The following is a 21,863-nucleotide window of genomic DNA, read 5'->3' as shown; positions in this document are numbered from 1 at the left end:
AAAGTAACCATATATACCAGCCACTGAGGATATAGCAGAAAAGAAAACAAAGCTTGTGTCTAATGATGGGGATTGAAAATTGGAAAAAAAAATCTTTCAGGTAGTGTTAAGTATGTGGATTGCATATTAATACTATCATATTTCCACTAAATCACACTACTTTATAAATACAAATGGAAGCCTCTTGGATTCATATGTTGTACTTGAAAGTTTCTACTTCCTCTTACCGCTTACTCCCAAATGAGCTTCTATTTCCAATACTTTTTAGACATGGATTAGCTCCTTATTTTTCCAAATAAACTTTCATGAGACTTAATGTCTTCAAACTCAGAATTGTACTGAAATATTATTTTTAAGAATTAATTATAATTGAACATATGCCAAACGTACATAAAGGAAAAAAAACGTTGGCATGCTACTCTGCCAGAATAGAAATAGATTTTGGACTCAGTTCAGTTTCTAGTAAATTAATGTCCAAAAGCACACTGGAGCAAATGTGCACACAATTGTAATCTCAGCAAAGAGGCCAAGGTGCACATGGACCCTAGATTTCATCTCTCCTTTCTCCAGAAAATTATCTCCTCTGTAGTCTCTAAATGTTTACCAATCATGATCTCTGTGATGCTTCCTAAAGTCCATTCCTTTAAATAACTCTGTGTACATGAATTAGGAGTGTGCAGTTTTACTGGGTTTTTGTTTTCTGATAAGGGACATATTTTACCCCTTCCTATATAATGAAAGCGAGGCACAATGCGTTCAGCTAATTTGTCTCCATAAGGACCTGCGGTGTGATATGCACTGAATCATTGACATTGATCCAAAGAGTCATTGTTGTGTATATATAACTACATTCCCTGCATCTCATGAGGTCACCACTCTGTGCCAGGCATTGTGCTCAACTCTGAGGATGCTGACATTAAACGTTACAATTCTTGTTCTGGAAGAGTTCACACTCTAGTGAGGTTGGCAAATCTCACAAATGAACGACGTGGGGTTGGTTGGCTGATGCGAACAGTACTAGAAATACAAACAGCTTCATTTTCAAGGAATTTTAGAACTGAAAGAAAACTCAGTTCACTGACTCCCCCCAAGTGAGAGAAAGGAGGTCTTCACATCCAAATTTCTCCAAAAGGGGAGCTGTAAACCAGGCCTCCTGATGCTGGGAAGATGCTCACTGTGCTCCAACTTTTTCATTCAGCCATTTGCTGAAAGGTCCATTTGTTTTCTGAGACCAAGTGGTTGGCACACTCAACAAATCAGTTTAAATGTATAAAACAAGCTTTAAAATGTATTAAAATAGTAACACAAATTATTTTAGTTACTATCCCACAAAACATGATGATAAATATTGTTGCTTGATGCACTACAGTACCTGTTGTTCTTGTCCAATTTCCCGACTCCTTCTACTGTTGTAAGTTATGCAATTTATTAAATTAACTTCAGAGTTTAGTTTGTACTGAACCATCACCAAATTGTGTGACCCAGGGAAAGATATAGGAGTGCTGTTGGTAAACCAAACGATTGTTCTGGTGTTACCCAAACATACAAAACTCTTATCCTATGAGTTTTATGTTCTCAGCCTATTTCTGCATATATATTGAATGTGTTAGATTTTTTCTCTTATAATTCCCTGTGCTACCCAAAACCTTGTTTGTATGCAAGTGATTCTAATGTAAGTGTATATGCATATTGCGTATGTTTTCAAGATCCAACTTCCCAAGTTCATCAGGAGTTTGTGTTATGTTTTATGAGAAAGTCAGGAATAAATTGGACTCCCCGAGAGATAACTATTGCAATAGTGCATTGGATTTATTAAAGCAATTTTGCTAATGCTTCTTTTCAGAAAACACTGATGCTTCCTGATACCTTCTATGCTTACCTTCTAATGAAGACTATTTTAAGATGATTATTTCCGATTTTAGCCACTCAGCCTCTTATGCAGTCTTAAGGTATACGCAACACTTCAAAAAAGCCATGCAAAAAGAAATGTCTATTTAGCAGGAATCATTAAAAAAAAGCAGAAAAATATTTTAAAGCAAAGGAAGAATGTCACTTTTTCAGGAAATACAAATACGTCTTAACAAAGAGTAACGATTGTTAGATTTACAAAGAAATGGCACTTTAAAAAATAATTATGTGTTCTGAAGGATGTTTTGAAGAACATAAACTAAAACTACAGAAATTAGTTTAATATCCTGTTAATTCAAATCAAGTCTCTTCTCCTTGAGAAATATCCAGATAACCGGGATAATTTAAAGGAATTTTTTAAATCACCTGGGAAATTGTCTCAATCTTCCACCTCAATAGTCTATTTCACTTTGCAGATTAGTCTTTAAAAAAAAATCAGAACTATTTCCTTCTATCACTCCTTTTGGGTCATTGTCAGTTCCCTGTGGAGCTGTAAGATTAAAGGTATATCGAATGTGCAAGGAGATCCCAACTTTTAAATAAATCTGATTTACAGATGATTTCCTGTTTTAATCAGGTAATTACCATATCAAACCTTGAATTCTGTTTCCCCAAGCCACGGAAAATGGAGTCCTGAATAATTTCAGAAGTTAACCTCTACATGTCATCTTTACATTGTTTCTATGAATTGAAGTTTCCTTAAACACAATCAGGAAGAGCATTGCCAAAGCATTGTCTTACTCCTATCAATTCTGTTTAAAATTCTCAATTTACAAAAACCTTAAAGCCCTTGCTCTCAACTTTCTGTTCATTGGGACAGAACAGAAGCCACGGGCACTTCTGTTACTATGTAAGCCAATGATAATAAGTGTATTCTTCAGAAAGTAATATTTGAAGGTAAAAAAATCATAGTTTATCTGACCTGCATATAAAATCATTCGACTATACTACATTTATCATATTAAAAATGCATCATTAAAATTTAAAAGCAGGTGCAGTTGCTCAATAAGCTAATGGTATAGTCTGAAGACTCCAGTCAAGATTGTATTGTTGAATTCCCAGGTGGATAAAGGAGAAAGAGAAAGAGGGAGGGAGTTTGAATGACCTTGCACCAAGGTGGTAGGGCCCTAAGACACTATGCTGTAGGCTGTGGTTGAGCTCCACTCGGAGGATCTTTCCTGCACTGCATTCAGACAGCAGAGAATGAAAGTGCCCCTCTAAACAGATGAGCTTGAAATCGCTTCACTCCAGAGCAGAAACCTCTGTGAGTCTCCACAGGCGTGTGAAAGTGAGCATATATTTGTATTTATGGGACAAATTTATGGGCTGTTTGCCTGTGTGCACCAATGACTCAGTGCTTGTCAGAGAACACGTTGGAGAAAATGGCATTAAAGAAATTTAACGAGAAAAAAACTAGTGGGAGAAAATTTAACCTTTGTAAGAGTCATGTCGATCTAGACACTATTAAATGATCACCTTTATTACTGGTTGGCTATTCACCTCACATCATCTTGGGAAGAGCTAGACAAGATTTCTGAAATCTATTAATTAGTTTCCTTTAGCAAATATTAACTCAGCAAAATCCTATTCTTTCATTAAATATGTTTAGAATTTGAAATTGAAATATCTAAATCTGTATACCTGTTCTTTGATTAGATAAATCTAACTTGTAAAATCTTTTTTAATATAATTTAATGGCAAACTTACTTGATTGTTTTCTATAATTATTTTTGGATGTATTGTGCACATTTAAATTTACTACAGTTAACATTTCTACTCATTGATAACAAAAACAACACAGATAATGATAAATACAATTTTCACGTAAAATATTTTGCAGAGGGAATGACCGCAGAGTAGAAATTAAAAAGGTAAAGATAAAAGAAAAATAATCAGCAATTCCCTTCTCACTCCTTGGGGCATTCCTTTTTTTTTTTTTTTTTTTTTTTTTTTGATACAGAGAGAGAGCATGAGAGGGGGAGGGACAGAGAGAGAGGGAGACACAGCTGAGAAGCAGGCTCCAGGCTCTGAGCTAGCTGTCAGCACAGAGCCCGATGAGGGGCTCGAACCCAGGAACATGAGATCATGACCTGAGCTGAAGTCAGATGCTTAATGGACTGAGCCACCCAGGCGCCCCGGGGCATTCCTTTTAAAGTGGTGGCAATGACATAAAACTAGTGGAATATCTATGTGAGGTTTTGGAGATGCTACTTTCTTTGGCAGGTATTTTAAATATTTTGTGGGGGGGAAATGCCCCATTCCTCCATCTCTAATATAAATACCATGGTCTATAACTTTAATCTATAAACCAGGAGGAAATAAATCTGCTTACATTTTTTTGCAGTAGTAGAAACTTTTTGGGTTCCAGTGCTATCCTCAATTATTAAAAATAAGGAAACCAAAAAAGCAAAACAAAAACAAATAAGGAAACCACATCAAAATATTTGCTAAATAACAATATTAGCCAAACTGTCAGAAATATTTCTCACTTTTGAGTAAATCAGTTTTTCTTTAGAATCCAGAATACTACAATAGTCTTTTTCCTTAAAACTCTAAAATCTTTATGCATTATTTAAAGCAAGCCTTCTATTTTTCCAGGTAATCTCATAGTATTTTCTTAATTTGTTGGTTTAGTTTTTAGTGGTTTGGGAACCACTTCCCTTCCCTCTCATCTATCATATTTTCTTGATCTTTTCACATTCCTCTTCTTCTGGTTATTCTCTTTAAGTAATTATTCACTTGCCTTTATAAGCTGATCAATAAGTCACTGAGATAATTTACAGGTCTTGTGAAATATCTATCCATGTGTGTACTTTTTTAATGTAATAGATTTAAGAGATATGCAGCTTGAAAGATAATCTTCAGCAGATGCATTTTATATTAAACATTAGCATTGCTTGCTTTCTAACACTGAACACTAACATTAACACCGTTTTTGCTACCACCAACCTTGTATCGACCTCTGCATGCATCACAAATGCTAAAATGTTCCCCAGTTGTGCTCTCAAAAATAGTGTAGCTTTCATAACATTTGCAGCTTTTTAAAAAGGCAAATGTATTGCCAAATGTGGAAAGTTAAAAAGAAATTGATCATTTTATTCCAATGAAATTTTTTTGTTGATTATTATACTCTGTCAGTAGGTACTAAGTTCTGAAAAGTTCATAATAATTCATAACCACTAATCTTACCCATAAGACAATATTTTCACAAAAGGAGAATGGGCAGAAGGAACTAAGTATCCATGCATTAACTTAACTTTGCTGTTTATTTAATAAACTCTCATTTAGCATTTTCTATGTACCTGGTACTGAAGGTGCTTATTACCATACACAATCCCAACAGGTAAGAGAAGCCTGGAAATTTTCATTTGGGATTTTGAAGCAAATTTTTATTTTTATTTTTAGAAAATTTTTAAGTATTTATTTGAGAAAGAAAGAGAGAGAGATGGGGGTGAGGCAGAGAGAGAAAGAGAAAGGGAGACAGAGGATCTGAAGTGGGCTCCACTCTGACAACAGAGAGCCCAACGTGGGCTTGAACTGACAAACCATGACCTGAGATGAAATGGACGGTTTGACAGACTGGGCCACCCAGGGGCTCCTGTAGTCAACTTTTAAAGGACGCTATTTACAGAGGTGTGGGCAGGGTTGAGAAAAAACAAAAATGCATTTCGTAGGGCTCCTGTATCCCTGAGGACATGAAGAGGAAATGCCTCCCCCCTGGAGCTCTGGCCTGCAGCTCCAGCAGCAAGCAAGGCACCCGGCCCCTGCCACGGGCCAACTCTCCTGTGCTTCCCACAGGCTGGCCTCCAGGAAAACCGGAAAGGAGGAGCCCAGGGGATGCACTCGGCAGGGGTTGGCCTTCAAAGGCACAGAGCACAAAGAAAAGCATAAGATAGAAAGAGGGAGCTGGCAACAGAATAGCCAGCAGGATGCTGAAGATAGGACACGAATAAGATGGAACATGAATAATACATGGTGCTCACAGATTGGCCAGATAGTTGGATATGTAAATAAGTATGAGCAAATAATTTCCATATTGTGTGACAGTGCTATACGGGAAGAAATTTCTTAGTAGGGACACAAAGCAGGCAGGAATTCATTTCCACGGATGGGGTCCCTGTATGCTTTACTGAGAGTCCAGGCACCCAGACCCTGGGGCACACTGATTCCACCTCTTTACCAGGCACAGCAGGTGAATGAGATGCGGTGTCCGGTCTTGAGGGAGAAACTACAAAGAACCAATTTTAACAATTAAAAAAAAAAACCTCAATGTGGACCAATATAAAAGACTACACTCTATACCCTATGAAAGCGCATCTTTATTCTTTTGCTCTAAAATTCTTGAAAGATTTCTACCTGCCAGGTACTGTTCTAGGTACTTGCAATATCTAAAATCTAGTTAAAGAAATTGGTAGGTCAGAGGTGTGAAGGATGCCTTGGAGCATATCTTAACGACCCTGGATATTACCCAGGTATCAGACATGTCGTCCGTCAGGAAGTGACGACAAACTGAAATCCAATATGACTAGAAATTACCTTGTTAAAGAAGGAGGGAAGATTTTTAGGGAGAAATCTGACAAGGTATGGAGATGAGCGAGATCACTACATCCTCAGAAAACTGAAGAGTTCAGTCTGAAGGGACATCAGACATCCATAACAAGTGAGCACATTTTTTGAGCATTTACTCTGTGCCAGGCACTTCTTCTCATTTGTCCCAGTTAATTTTTAAAGCAGCGCCATGAGGTGGTGTTACTGTGGAGGGTACTGAAGAAACAAGACATTGCACCGCACTGGTCATAAGACTCCTGGCAGCAACACGATCAATTTTGAATATTGGAAAGATTCATCTAACAGCAAGACAGGAAGTGAATCAGAGGAGTGTCATACTGGATCCTGGGAGACAAAATCGGAGATGACTGCATTAGAGGAGGCAATATTTGATGAAGATTTAAATGTAACAGAGAGAAGAAAAGAGATGTGGCAGGTATCACAGAGCTGGAACTATGGGATATAGTCTAGAAGAACAGGAAGTAGAAAATGAGAACTCTAGGGAGAACTTGAGTGTCTGGCTTGTTTAACTGAGAGCAAAGCTATATCATTAGTCAATAAATAAAATAAAGAAGCAACAAGATTTTAAAAAAGAAAATTAGGCCCCTTTAGAACGTGATAAGGGACACCCGTGGGACATGAAGTTTCAGATGTCTGGGAACAGTAGGAGCAATGTAAGAATACACCTTTGGAAAGCCAGCCTGAAACTACAGTGGGAGAGCGACCAGCAGAGGTGAAGTTCTCATTTCACGAGAGGGAATGAAATGCCTGAAGGAGAGAGTATCATGTCACAAATCAAGAGGAACAAAAAGAGAAGACTGGGGGCTACCAGCATTGAAGAAGTAGGCAGAGAAGCAAGAAAAAAAGCAAGACAGGAAGGTGACAGAGGCAAGAGGAGAGGCCAGAGGAATTATTCTCACTGATGCTAAACAAAAACAGAATTTCAAATAAGGACAGAGAAACATCAAATATCATGGATGGGATCAGAAAAGAGTCCTTGAGCTTTGAGGATCTGGGAGTCATTGATAAACTTTTTGTGTCCTATATAGGGTCACATAGCTCCAAGATACCGCCAACATAGGGGCACATCCCTATTCCTTACCTGTGGAAGCAAGTTCCAAAGTCATGGGAAAGCTGTATCAGTCTCCAGACTCTGATTCAACACCTCAGAGCAGCACCCCTGGGCTGGAAAACATCTATGGTGACATAAGCAAGTAGGGTACGATCAAGGCAAAGTGGTGAAGGGGAAAAGTGGCAGTGATCTGCATAGCAGCGAGTCACATTCAACAGAAGATAAATGATCAACTCTCAAATCCTGTAAGTCACACAGGGCTGTGCATACCCAAGTTAAAGTTCAAAGCAGATTTGGGGAAAAAGCGTTCAGAGATGCAGGACCTAAATTGAAAGTGCCTTCTCAGTTCCTCAACTCAAGTTCTACTTTTGTCCTCAAAATTCTATAAACGAGAATTTGAAGGGTCTCTCTCCCTCACTCAAAGGTGAGTAATCACTGTAAAAGCACCAGTGTGGAATTAGGCAAAACAATTCACTTACCCCCCCAAAAAAAAAAATCATGAAATTTTCATTACAAATTAAAGTCACAGAGAGATTACATAATGCCAATGAAATAAGTCAGGGAGCAGGAGCAAAATAACATTTTATACCATCTTTCTTCTTCATAATTTCAGCAAAATTAAATAGGCAGCAAAGTGTAGTGGTTTAATACATGGACTTTCACCCAGAGTGTGTGGGTTTCACTCCAGAGTTGCCATTTATTGGCTGGGTGACCTGGCACATTGCTGATCATTTCTGTGTCTTTATGGGCAACATGGGAAAAAATACTACTAGCTACTTCATAGATTCCTGTAAAGAAAGAAATTATTAACGTGCATGATTATAAGGATGATTCAAGTGCATACTTGGTAAATACTAAGTACAACTTAAATATAAGCACTTACATTTATTAGTATCCACTTTGAAATGAAAACTCAAAATAAAAAAAACTAAAAAAGATTTTATGACAACATAAAGTGAAAATGGGGTCACAGGATTTAGAAAAGACATTTGTTTTTAAACTTTATTTATTTATTTTGAGAGAGAGAAAGAAATAATGAGTGAGGAAAGGGCAGAAAGAGAGGGACAGAGAGAACCCTAAGCGGGGTCTGCGCTGTCAGTGCACAGCCCCATGTGGGGCTCAATCCCACTCATGATCCAAGCCAAAATCAAGAGTCGGACACTCAACTGGCTGAGTCACCCAGGTTCCCCAAGAAAGAAACATGTTTTAAAAAGTAAATAAGCCATTGCAGAAATTACAGGCTGGCATGGTAAGTGCAGAAATGTTGAAAATAGATAGAGTTGACCCTCTTGGGCATTAGAAATTATTTTTAAAAATCAAATAAATGTCTTAAATTTATTAAATATAAAAGGGACTTAGGGTTTCTTTAATGTTATGTATATGCAGCTATGCAGTTATTGGGAAATCATATGCTTTGAATCTTCTCACATTTCTTTAAACGCACACTTGAAGGCCTTTCTTTCCAACGTTAATAACTCTTTTCCTGAACCTCCATCAGTAACATGAAAAAAGAGTAGAGCCAAGTCATAATCAATCAGTGGAGACACTAAAATCATCACATTTGTAGGTCAACGCTTTCTCTTTTTCATCAATGACAGCTTATTAATACGTTTAATTCTAACTTTATCTTTTCAGTGTAGATAAAGATATAAATGAAATCAGTAGCTTTCATCTCAACACAATGTTTCTGCTTAGTAAGAGGCATTTTTAGGTTAAAACACTTTGTGTCTGGAGGGACACAACTGCCTTGAATGTAATTTATTTGTTATTTTTACAACATCTCATAATGTGATGTCATGTATTTTATTGATAACATCTTATTTTGAGTTTTGTTTGAAAGGATTATCTATTAATTATTAAAGTGAGGTAATAAATTTTTTTTAAGTTTATTTTTGCCTCTTCTTTATACCGGTTTTTACACCTATCATTTTTTCACGTGCATATTTTAATTTTTAGAACATTGTTTATTTGTACTTTTCTATGGCATTATAAGTTAGTCTCAGATTCATATCTGAGTTTCAGAATTTTAAAAGAACATTAGGCTAGTTTCAATTCATTATTAAAATGTGATGTGTTGCCTTTTAAGCAGTCTTACTTAAAATGTGAATAATGAAAAACTATAACAAAAATATCTTAATTTTGGAAATAGTCCGTGACTGAGTTTCTCAATAATGTGACATACTCTGCTTCTTAATGCATGGTGTGTGTTTGTGTGTCCACGCACATATACGCTTGAAACTTCAAAACAACTGGGAGACCAAAGTGATTTTTGTCAAAAATATCTTTGAAAAAATGTGAAGGTTTTTCTTTTTAGCCACCAAGAGAATTCTCTGCTTTTCTATAAATCATACTAAGTACTACATAAATTAACTTAAACATGTTACCTGATTTTCAATATAATTAAGAAAAAATAAGGATGCAAAACACATAAAACGCTTGAACATCAACTGAATGAATAAGTGGCATTGAGTGTAAATAATGTTTATGAGGTCAGCTAACTCTGCTGCAAATTGAGAAAAGTTATATACTTAAACAGAGTCAACCGTCAGTGAAGACTTTCTGGAGGAAGTAAGTTCATTGGAGTTTGTGAAGAAAAGCCAGGGAAGACATCCCTAGATTCTGCCTTCTTTCTAGCTGGTATTTGAAGCAATATGAGTAGGTAAGACCAGCCAGGTAGAGTGTGAACTGGAGGCAAATTGAGAAGTGCAAATTGGAAGCAAAAGAAGCCAATGAAGCAATCCAAGGATATATTTTATGTATATATTTTTTAATATATGTATATATTTTTTAAAGTGTGTGACACAGACACTAGAGAAATTAAGGAGAAATAACTGGTGAAATGGGGCAAAACTGAGAAAAAGCCGTACCTTGGAGGAATAATGTTGGGGGAAGAAAACACTTGGAGCCAAGGGAAAACAGATATTTAAAAAGGAATCAGTGTTCAACTTGTTGATGCTATAGAAAGTTCAAGGAGAGAAATTCACCCACTCTTGGATAATTTGGAGGACACTGGTGATTTTTATCAAAGAAAAGAACAACTGGTGGTATTAGAAGCCATATTGGGGGGGTGGGGATCAGTACAGGTGATTAACAGTGAGTAAAACAGGGAAATAGAGACAGCTATTACAAACTATTCTCTCTAGAAATTTGGCTGCAAATAGAAGGAAATAACCAAAGTCTGAGAATAGGTTACATGATCTTGGGGTAAACATAGGGTCACAACAAAGGTAAATAACATTATTGTATTTAGATCCTCACAGTCTTTTCAGCATTTTGGGAAGTCTCTGAAAAGGTATTGTTTCCACTCATAACCCGAGTCCTTGACCTTCATGGAGTCTTGCCCCCAGCATGTGTGTGCTAGAGCAGTTCTCTCAGCTTTAAAGGCACATGTTTTGTCTCCTACTTTGTCTCCTTTTGCTATTGCTGTTGTGTGGTGTCGCCAGATGCTTTTCATTTAAATGTAGAACATAACTTAGGTCTTTGGTCTCCTTCCTCCTTTCTAATGTGTGCTCTTTTCCTCCATGGGTTTCATTCCTGCTTTAATTGCATCTTCTGAAGTGGGGAAAAAGTGTTTATTCTGTGTTATTCTATTTCTATTACATAGACAGAGTAGCTTGGATTATTTTCCTGATACTAGTGTTACATTATTTACCCTTCAATTTTTAGTTTTATTTTAAATTTAGTGTAGTTAGCATAGAGTGTTATATTCGTATCAGGTGTATAGTTTACTGATGCAACAATTCTATCCCTTACTCAGGGCTCACTATAATAAGTGTACTCTTTATGTGGTTCATCAAGTGTACTTTGAGTATACTCACTATGAAAAGTGTACTCTTAATCCCCACCACTTTTTTCATCCACTCCCCCAACCGTCTTCCCACTAGTAACCATCAGTTTTTGTTCTCTGTAGTTTTTTGGTTTTTTGGCTTGTCTCTTTTTTTCTTTTTTCATGTGTTTTGCTTCTTAAATTCCACATAGGAGAGAGATCATATGGCATTTGTCTTTCTCTGACTTATTTGATTTAGCATTATACTTTAGATTCATCCATGTTGTTGCAAAAGGAAAGATTTCATTCTTTTTTATGGCTGAGTAACATTTTGTTATATATATTATATATGTAAATTTACATATATTTATATTACATATAAATATATAATGTATAGATGTATAATATAAACATATAGTAAACAACAATAATAAATTATATATAGTGTAATATATTAATATATATGAATATATATATATAACCTCTCCTTTATCTATTCATCTATCAATGGGCACTTGGACTGTTGTAAATAATGCTGCAGTAAACATAGGGGTGCATGTATCTTTTGAAATTAGTGTTTTTGTGTTCTTTGGGTAAATACCCAATAGTGGAATTACTGGATCACATGGTAATTCTGTTTTTAATTTTTTGAGGAAAGTCCATACTGTTTTTCTCAGTGGCTGCACCTGTTTGCATTCCTACCAACAGTCCATGAGTGTTCATTTTCTCTACATCCTCATTAACACATTATTGTGGTTTTAATTTTAGCCATTCTGACAGATGTGAGATGATATCTCACTGTGGTTTTGATTTGCATTTCCCTAATGATGAGTGATGTTGAGCATCTTTTCATATGTCTATTGGACATCTGTATGTCTTATTTAAAGAAATGTTTGTTCATGTCTTTTGCCCGTTTTTAAAATTGGATTATTTGTTTTTTGGATGTTGAGTTGTTTAAATTGTTTATTATATTATGGATGTTAACCTTTATTGGATATGCCATTTGCAAATACCTTGTCCCATTCAAAAGATTGTCTTTTAGTTTTGTTGATTGATTCCTTTGCTGTGCAGAAGCTTTTAATTTTGATGTAGTCTCAATAGTTTATTTTTGCTTCTGTTTCCCTTGGCTCAGGAGACATATCTAGGAAAATATTGCTACAGCCCACATCAGAGAAATTACTACCTGTGTTCTTTTCTAGGAGTTTTATGGTTTCAGATCTCACATTTAAGTTCTTAATTCATTTTGAGCTTATTTTTTGTGTACAATGTAAGGAAAGTGGTCTAGTTTCATTCTTGTGCATGTAGCTGTCCAGAATTCCAAACACCATTTGTTGAAGAGACTGCTTTTTCTTGCCTCCTTTGTCAAACATTAATTGACCATATAATTATGGGTTTACTTCTGGGTTCTCTATTTTGTTCTGTTGATCTATGTGTCTATATTTGTACCAGTACCATACTGTTTTGATTACTAGAGCTTTGTAGTATACCTGGAGGTTTGGAATTGTGATACCTGCAATTTTGTTCTTCTTTTTCAAAATTGCTTTGGCTATGCAGCATCTTTTGTGCTTCCATATAAATTTTAGTATTATTTGTTCTACTTCTGTGGAAAATACTGTTGGTGTTTTGATAGGGATTGCATTGAATCTGTAGATTGCATTAGGTAGTTTGGATATTTTTAACAATATTTCTTCTAACCCATGAGCATGGAATACCTTTCTATTTGTTTGTGCCACCTTCAATTTCTTTCATCAGTATTTTCAGAGTATAAGACTTTCATCTCCTTGGTTACATTTATTCTTAGGTATTTTATTTTTTTTGGTGCAATAAATGGGATTGTATTCTTAATCTTTCTTTCTGCTACTTTATTATTAGTGTATAGAAATGCAACATATTTTTCTATATTGTAATATTTGTTTGTGGAGGCTTTAGAGTTTTCCATATATAGTATTGTGTCATCTGCAAATAGTACAAGTTTTACTTCTTCCTTACTAATTTGGGTACCTTTTATTTTTTTTTTAATCTGATTTCTGTGGCTAGGATTTCCAGTACTATGTTGAATAAAAGTGGTGAGAGTGGACATCCTTGTCTTATTCCTGATCTGGGGAGAAAAGTTCTCAGGTTTTCACCATTAAGTATGATATTAGCTGTGGATTTTTCATGTATGGACTTTATTATGTTGAGGTTTATTTCCTCTAAACTTACTTTGTTGTGGGTTTTTATCATGAATGGATATTGTACTTTGTGAACTGCTTTTTCTCCATCTATTAAAGTGACTATATGATTTTTATCCTATCTCTTGTAAATGTGATGTATCATGCTGATTTATCTGTGAACACTGAACCACCCTTGCATCCAAGGAAAAAATCCCACTTCATCATGTTGAATGTGTTATAAATGTATTATTGGATTAGTTTTGTTAATATTTTGTTGAAGATTTTTGCATCTATGTTTATCACAGTTATTGGTCTGTTGTTCTCTGTTTTTTTGTGGTATGTTTATCTGGTTTTAGTATCAAGGTAATGCTGGCCTCATAGAATAAATTTGGAAGTTTCCCTTCCACTTTTATTTTTCAGAATAGTTTGAGAAGACTAAGTATTAATTCTTTAAATGTTGGGTAGAGTTCATTTGTGAGGTCTTCTGGTACTGGACTTTTGTTTGTGGGGGAGGGGGTTTGATTACTGATTCAATTTCATTGCTGGTAATCAGTCTGTTCAAATTTTTATTTTGCCCTGATTTAGTTTTGGTATGTTGTGTGTTCTTAGAAATTTATCTATTTCTTCTACGTTGTCCATTTGATGGCATATAATTTTTCATGGTGTTCTTTTAAAATCCTTTGTATTTTTGGGGTGTCAGTCGTTATTTCCCCTCTTCCTTTTCCTGATTTTATTTGAGCCTTATTTCATTTTATTTTATTTTATGAGTCTCATTCAAAGTTCATCCACTTTCTTGATCTTCTCAAAGAAGATCCTGGTTTCATTAATCTGTTCTATTATTTCTTTAGTTTCAATTTCATTTACTTTTAGTCTATTAATTCCTTCCTTCTAGTGGTTTGGGGTTTTGTTTGTTCTTCCTTTTCTAGCTCCTTGGGTGTAAGGTTAAGCTGTTTATTCAAAATTTTTTCTTGCTTCTTGAGATAGACCTGTATTGCTAGAAACTTCCTTTTAAGAACAGCTTTTTTTTTTATTTTTTTTAATTTTTTTTATTTTTGAGAGACAGAGAGAGACAGCACGAGCAGGGAGGGTCAGAGAGAGAGGGAGACACAGAATCCGAAACAGGCTCCAGGCTCTGAGCTAGCTGTCAGCATAGAGCCTGAAGCGGGGCTTGAACCCACGTAAACCGCAAGATCATGACCTGAGCCGAAGCTGGACGCTTAACCAACTGAGCCACCCAGGTGCCCCAGAACAGCTTTTCTTGAATCACAAAGATTTTGGACCATTGTGTTTTCATTTTCCTTTGTTTTCATGTATTTTTTTAAAGTTTGTTTATTTATTTTGAGAGAGAAAGACAAAGAGAGACAGAGAGAGAACGAGAGAGAGAAAAGCACACATGCGCGAGTTGGAGAGGGGCCGAGAGAAAAGGAAAGAGAATCCCAAGCAGGCTCTGCACTGACATGAGCCATGAGATCATGACCTGAGCCAAAATCAAGAGTCAGACACTTAACCAACTGAGCCACCCAGACACCCCACATCTCCATGTATTTTTTTAATTTCATCTTTGATTTCTTGTTTGACCTATTTATTGTTTAGTAGCATGTTATTAACTTGCATGTATTTGTGGTCTTTCCAGATTTTACCTTCTGTGGGCAGAGTTTGGTCCCTCTGTCATTACTGAGCTTGTCTGGGCCACCTTAGGCTTGAGTTGAATCAGACCAGGTGTTTGCTAGAGACGCAATAACACCAAAATGCAGAATTTTTTTTTCCCTGTGTTGTCTTCCAGGAAACTTTTGTTAGTGGGTGGAACTTGCCAACCGACCAGATGCCTGTCCCCAGCCCACTGCTAGCACTGCAGTAGGCCTGGTGTGTGTAGTTCTGTTCTTTTCTCCCCAGGGAATGAGTCACCCTGGAGTGAAGCTGGCTTCTGAAAGAGCTGCTTGCACACTGCTTGACTTGTGACACTGCTTTGGATAGACGCCAGCCAAGGGCATGGAGGGGGTAGGTCCACAGAACACAGGGGCAGGGTGTGCCGTGTTAGCCATGCCTGCACAGGTCTGTGGCAGGAGACCACCAGCTGCCTGGAAAAACTCCAGCCGAGACCAGAGAGGTTGGAGGAGGTGGATCAGCAGAATTGTGTGTGGGCAGAGCACACTTTGGCAAGCTGGCTGGAGAGGCCTGGTGGTGTGCTGTTTCCTGCAGTGTCCATGTATCTAGGCTGGATGGCAGGAGATGGAAATTCCAGCCAGCTCTTTTATTCTCAGAGAAGTCTCCCAGAGATCTCTTCCCCTCCAACACATGCTCTGAGATTAGTAAACACATCTCCCTCCGATACCCCAAGCATTTTTCAAATCACTGCTCTGTTCTGTATCTCCATGGGGCTGTTTGTTGTGCTTTCTCTTTAAGGGTGAAGATTGTTTCCTCTTGCCTCCCTTGTTCTCCCAGAGCTGAGCCCCCTGATTCTTAAAGTTCCAGAGTTAAGTCCTACTGATTGTAAGAAGTAGCAAAATTAGGCCCCCAATTTTCAAAGCCAAAAGTTATGGGGATTTATCTTCCCCATGTGAGTTCCCTGTGCCTGAGGTGCCTAGTGTGAGGGTGTATTTCTCTCCCCTCAGCATTCACAGTGTCACTCCCTTCCACAGACCATCTGTTTCGTTTCCAGTAGTATCCCTGCCTTTCCTACCTTTTTTGATGTGGACTTTTCTCTAAATTTAGCTATGGGGAGTCTGTTCTGCCAGTCTTTGGATCATTTTCTGGGGTGCTTACATTGATGTGAGTTACCTAGTTGTACCCATGAGATGAGGTAAGTTTAGGACTCTCCTAATCTGCCATCTTTCCCAGAAGTCTTCTAGTGTTACATCATTTTAACTTCTTCTCTTCTAAGTTCTTGGGCAAAACATGTTGGAGTAAATAGTAGAGTCAAAAAATAGTCTGAAAAGCACATACTGATCCAGTATGTACGGAACAAAGAAACTTGGATAAGCAAATTAGAAGTAATTTCATGGTCTTCAGGGCACAGAGTTAGAAGCAAATTGGAAATGACTAGAGACAGATGGATTGACTACATTTATGCATTTCTTGGGTTGTGTTTAAAAAAAAATATTATGTTTGGACTCCTGAGTGGCTCAGGTGGCATCAGACTCTTGGTTTCAGCTCAGGTCATGATCTCATGCTTCGGAGGTTCGAGCCACATGTTGGACTCTACGCTGGGAGTGCAGAGTCCACTTGGGATTCTTTCTCACTCTTTCTCGGCCCCTCCCCTGCTCCCTCTCTTTCTCAAAACAAATAAATAAACTTAAAAAAAAAAAGAGAGGTATGTTGAGTGTCTATTGCTTGGGAGGAGAATTATGAAGAAGAGATTTTCTCAATAGCTCCCTGTATTACCTAATGCATTGTAGTAAGTAGGTATGCAATTTAGGTATGGAGGCCAATTTACCTTAAAAGATCCAATTATTATACTGATTGAATGAGTAAATAAAAGTACAAATAATTAAATATCTAACCAATAAAGTTACATCAAATAAACCAAAGTTTACAAGTCCCAAACACTTCAGAAGAACTTCAGAATCATTACTATTTAACAGGCTAAAACAATATCAGTTCATTCTCATTATAATACTGAAATCAAATCTTGTTAGCTCTTTTAATAACATGAAATTAAATGTTTACTTTTCAAAACTTGTTGTTATTATTCACTAAAGAAAATTAACTGTTTCATTATTTATCATTAGTGGCACATTTATGCAATGTGACTAGTTGACATGTTTTGTTTTTCATCTTTGAAAAATTAACAAAGAAAAGACTTCTATCTATCAATAGATCCTTATATTTATATGTGAAATGGTCCACAGAATCTAATTTATGCTATTCTTGACTGAACATTACTTAGCACTTTCTTTGTAAAACCTTTTTATATTCTTATACAATTCTTATCCAGATGATTTATTCTTTGCCAATTAAAAATGAAGAAGACCATAAGTTTATTAATTGTTAGATTTATATCTGCAACCTGAAAGTGAGTGAATCAAATGTAAATTCCATGTCATATGCAAATGTAAAATAGATTTATATAATCTAACAAATTTACCAATGAAACTTAATGGTACGCACTAAAAATTATTTTGCAGCACACAACATAAAATTGACATTGTAAACCAAGATGCCACCTGCAACTTATATAGGCATAGGAACGTGTCTGTAGCCACCAAGCCACTTTAATCCTACCACTATATATAGAAAGTTTTGCAGTATGGAGAAAGCACTGTGATTTCCTTGAATGAAAATTCTTAACTTTAAGACACAAAACCAAACCAAATTTCACCACATACAGAAGGATAAAAGCTAGAAGCCTAATGGTCACCATGCTTGCACCATATTCAAATATTGCATGGGCACATCCGTCCTCAGGATTAGACGATGCGATAGTCATTCTGGTATTATGTTACATGATGGCCAATGTTCTCAGACTTGCAATTTTCACACTTTCCTCATCTTTGCATTAATTTTGTTATGTTCACTTTAGAAGTAGACAGAGGTGATAATTCACTTAGATGATACCTAGGTTATTTGGAGCAGGTAATTTCATACTCCATCAATATGAAAATATTGTGGTGATGAGACCTTTAGTCAAAAGCAAGATCTATTGTTAAAAAACACTCAAATGAAGCCCTGTAACTTCATCGTTATCCAGCCAAAGGGTAGTTTGGTTTCATAGATAACTATGTTAATGACCATTTTTAATTTTCCTATTATTAGTGTAGCTTTATATTTAGAAGAGTTAGTGAATAAAATAATTATCCATCCTGAGTTCAGTACTTGTCTCTCTAACTGTCCTACATAAAACCTTTAGACAGAAAAAAAAAATCAAAGCTTTGTAGAAATGAATTAATTGTGAAATTAATTGGGCCATGTTTCTACTTTTAAAAATCAAGTTACATATTAGCAAGTCTGTGAAAATGTTTACCAAAAAAATCTTTAATCAGGCTGAATATACTAATAAAATCAGCTCCCTGTAATTTTTGGAAATAGTTTCTGCATCTTATCACGGATGCTTAACTTATTATAAAATAAAACATTCATAAAATAATGATGAAATATTTAATATGATTTTCTATGGATGAGAAATATCACTGAGACATAGTGATACAAATACATTTTGCATCGGCTTTCACATTGGAAGGCTCAATTTCCAGACATTTCACATTAAGAAAATGTTCAGTTCCTACAAATACAAAACCCACAACAAAAAGCATAAATAAGTATGCTGTGTACCCAAACTGGATGATAGTTCACTCATCATTTTTTTTGCTGATTTTTAAATCTTGCTTTAATATTTGCATCGCACCACTAAAGGAATTAAGTGAGACGCTGTAGAACAATTTTGCAACACTGTAAAATACTTCCACACTTTTTTTTTAAGAATGGAATCAGAGTATCATTTTTGTGCCCTTTAATTAAGTAAACGCATCATAGTTATTTTTTGTGTGAGCTTCATGGTACTGAGAATTAGAATGCTTACTTTAGATATAAAGATCAAGGTTATGGAGTACAAAGAACCAAGGCTGCTGCAAAAGGGAGAAGGAGAGGGAGGGAGGATTTATTTCTTGTCAGAATATCTTTTTTCTTACGTGGCCACATATGGCGTTTTAATTTTCCAACTTCAAATTTGTTTTCTTACATGATCTCTATAGAACATGTTTTCAGAGCAGCACTTTCCTAACAATCTCCTCCATTATCACATGCCCTGAAAATGTGATGTCTGGAATACTTTAACACTCCCACATACACAAATGTAGAAAATAAATAACCCACTATATTCATATAGTTAGGGTGCAACAATTCATAAATATTTATTGAGAGTGTGAGCAGAGCTTTGAAATGAGAGTGTGGTTTTAAAATTGAAGTCAATCTGAGTGGTGTTCCAGCATCAATGCTCAATCGCTGAATGGCTGTGGCCAAGTTTATCATTCTCACCCCTGCTACGTCTCTGTCTTCCTGATTTAATTCTTGTTTCAAGTGCAGCGTAAAGCCTCGAGCTCAGTAAGTACTCATTGAATATATTACTGTATAAATGTGCCCCAGAGTTCTAATCCATGATGGAAAACAATAGGTACTATAACAGATACAACTAAAATTATCTGCTCAATGTCTGGAAGAAAGAATCGGGGATTTCTGGGGAAGAATGATGCTTCCCAGCTGATAGGACTGGATCACGAAGGCTCAAATGGCAGGTAAGGAGTTTGGCTGCTTTCTTAGGCAACTTAGTGCACTTTTTAGAGTGCGGTCTTCATTTCTACTTTATCTGTTACTTTATCAGTTGTGCAAACCCAAGGAGCAGTAGTATTGGGCAAAGGGAGTGAGGCAAGGGAGGAGAGAGTTCCAATAAGAAGAAGCATTTTTGGTCAGCTTAAACTGAAGAATTGCTTGATCTTGCAGAAAGGTCCTCCAAAAACTAGACTACAAATAAGGCCAATTGTGTCTAAAGGAAGAAATGAAGCAAAATTAATCCACATGTTCCATGAGTTGAAGGTGTGTCGGAGACTCATTAATTCTCTTGAACTTCAAAGTTTAGCTTGCAAACCAGAGCAAGACCAGCAATGTCTTTCACCCCATATTAGCAGGGAAGCTCCAGAGCGGGGTGCAAAACGTGTGCTTCCCTTGCCTTGGAAATTGTGCGGGTCTGGCGTAGAGATGGTGCATCCATAAAGCTGATACAACCAGAATTACTGCATGAAATGACTGGACTGTCACCCTGGCCCTCATCTAAATTTTTGAGACAGAAGTCAAATGTCAGGAATTATGCTGCTGGAACTGGGGGGTTGTTAGCTCTGGCAGCATAACTTAGTTTATCCTGACAAATACAGAAATTTCACGGGAAGGCAAGTCTTCCAACCATAAGAAAATTAACACACATGACATTGGCATAGTAATTGTGTTGGTTAAGTAAGGAAACAAATATTAGACTTTGGGAACATGGCAATTCATATTTTGCAGAAACAAAATATTTGGCAAAACTGTTGTGTGATGTGATTTGTAAGGCAGCATGAGTGTTTAATAAACTTGTGGCATCAGGAAGGGAGTTAGAGAACAAACTGTTGAAAAGGTACACTTTGTGCAAATGGCTGTAATTGACATGATATTAGAAGAGGTACCTTCAGGAAAGATCTAGATCAAAGCAGAAATGAAAAATAACCAAGAGATTCCAAAAATTGAGACTCCTATTTTTAGAATCGGTGACTTATTTGAGATTGAAAACAGAAGTTCTTTGCATGACAAAACCTGATTAAGTCCTATTTTGTGACAAAGATCAGACTAAGGAAACTGTCTTCACACCAATGTTTACAAGAGCTTAAACTGACTGGAAGAAGATCAAGCTAAGGAATAAGTTTCACTCAGGAGCTGGATAACCTCAGAAGAGCCTCCTCCAAATTGAGAGACAAGTAAGATGAGAAAGTAGAGAAATAAAACAGATCTATGAACTATTTTAAAAAAAATTTCTGTGAGGCACCTGGATAGCTAAGTTGGTTAAGCGACTGACTTTGGCTCGGGTCATGAGCTTATGGTTTGTGAGTTCGACCCCCACATCAGGCTCTGTGCTGTCAGCACACAGCCTGCTTCAGATCCTCTGTCCCTCTTTCTCTGTCCCTTCCCACCCTCTCTCTCTCAAAATAAATAAACAAACTTTAAAGAAAAAGAAATATTTGCCAATGTGGTTATTGGCATGTGGAACTAATTGGACTCTTTTTGTTTGTTTGTTTGAAAGAGAGAGAGAGAGAGAGAGAGAGAGAGAGAGAGAGAGAGAGAGAGAGAGAGAGGGAGTTATTCTGCTGGAGAAACTCTGAGCCTGGACTAAAATTCCTGTCTGTGAACATTGGAGATTTAGGTGACCCTCAAGACCCTTACCTTTCTTGAGCATAAGTTGCTGAGAAATCTGTTAAGCTATTAGGTAGAGCATATTTCTGATGTGTTCCAAAAAGATTAAAGAAAAGGAAGAGGGGTGCTTGGTTGGCTCAGTGGGTTAAGCTTCCGACTTCAGCTCAGGTCATGATCTCACAGTCCATGGGTTCAAGCCCCATGTCGGGCTCTGTGCCAGCAGCTCAGAGCCTGGAGCCTGCTTCAGATTCTGTGTCTCCTCTCTCTGCCCCTCCCCTGCTCACACTCTGTTTCTCTCTCTCTCTCTCTCTCTCTCTCTCAAAAATCAGTCATGCCATGAAGATAAATTAAGTAAAATGTGAGGACAGGAGCTCAAAGGGGGGTCAGTTTGAAACTACCCTATCATACTGATGGGATGCCTAGGTGGCTCGGTCGATTAAGCATCCAACTTCGGCTCAGGTGATGATCTTGCAGTTCGTGAGTTAAGCCCCATGTTGGACTCTGTGCTGACAGCTCAGAGCCTGGCGCCTGCTTCAGATTCTGTGTC

Source organism: Suricata suricatta, chromosome 4 (assembly GCF_006229205.1).
Source record: "Suricata suricatta isolate VVHF042 chromosome 4, meerkat_22Aug2017_6uvM2_HiC, whole genome shotgun sequence".
NCBI classification, from domain to species: domain Eukaryota; kingdom Metazoa; phylum Chordata; class Mammalia; order Carnivora; family Herpestidae; genus Suricata; species Suricata suricatta.
This window is presented reverse-complemented; position numbering follows the sequence as displayed.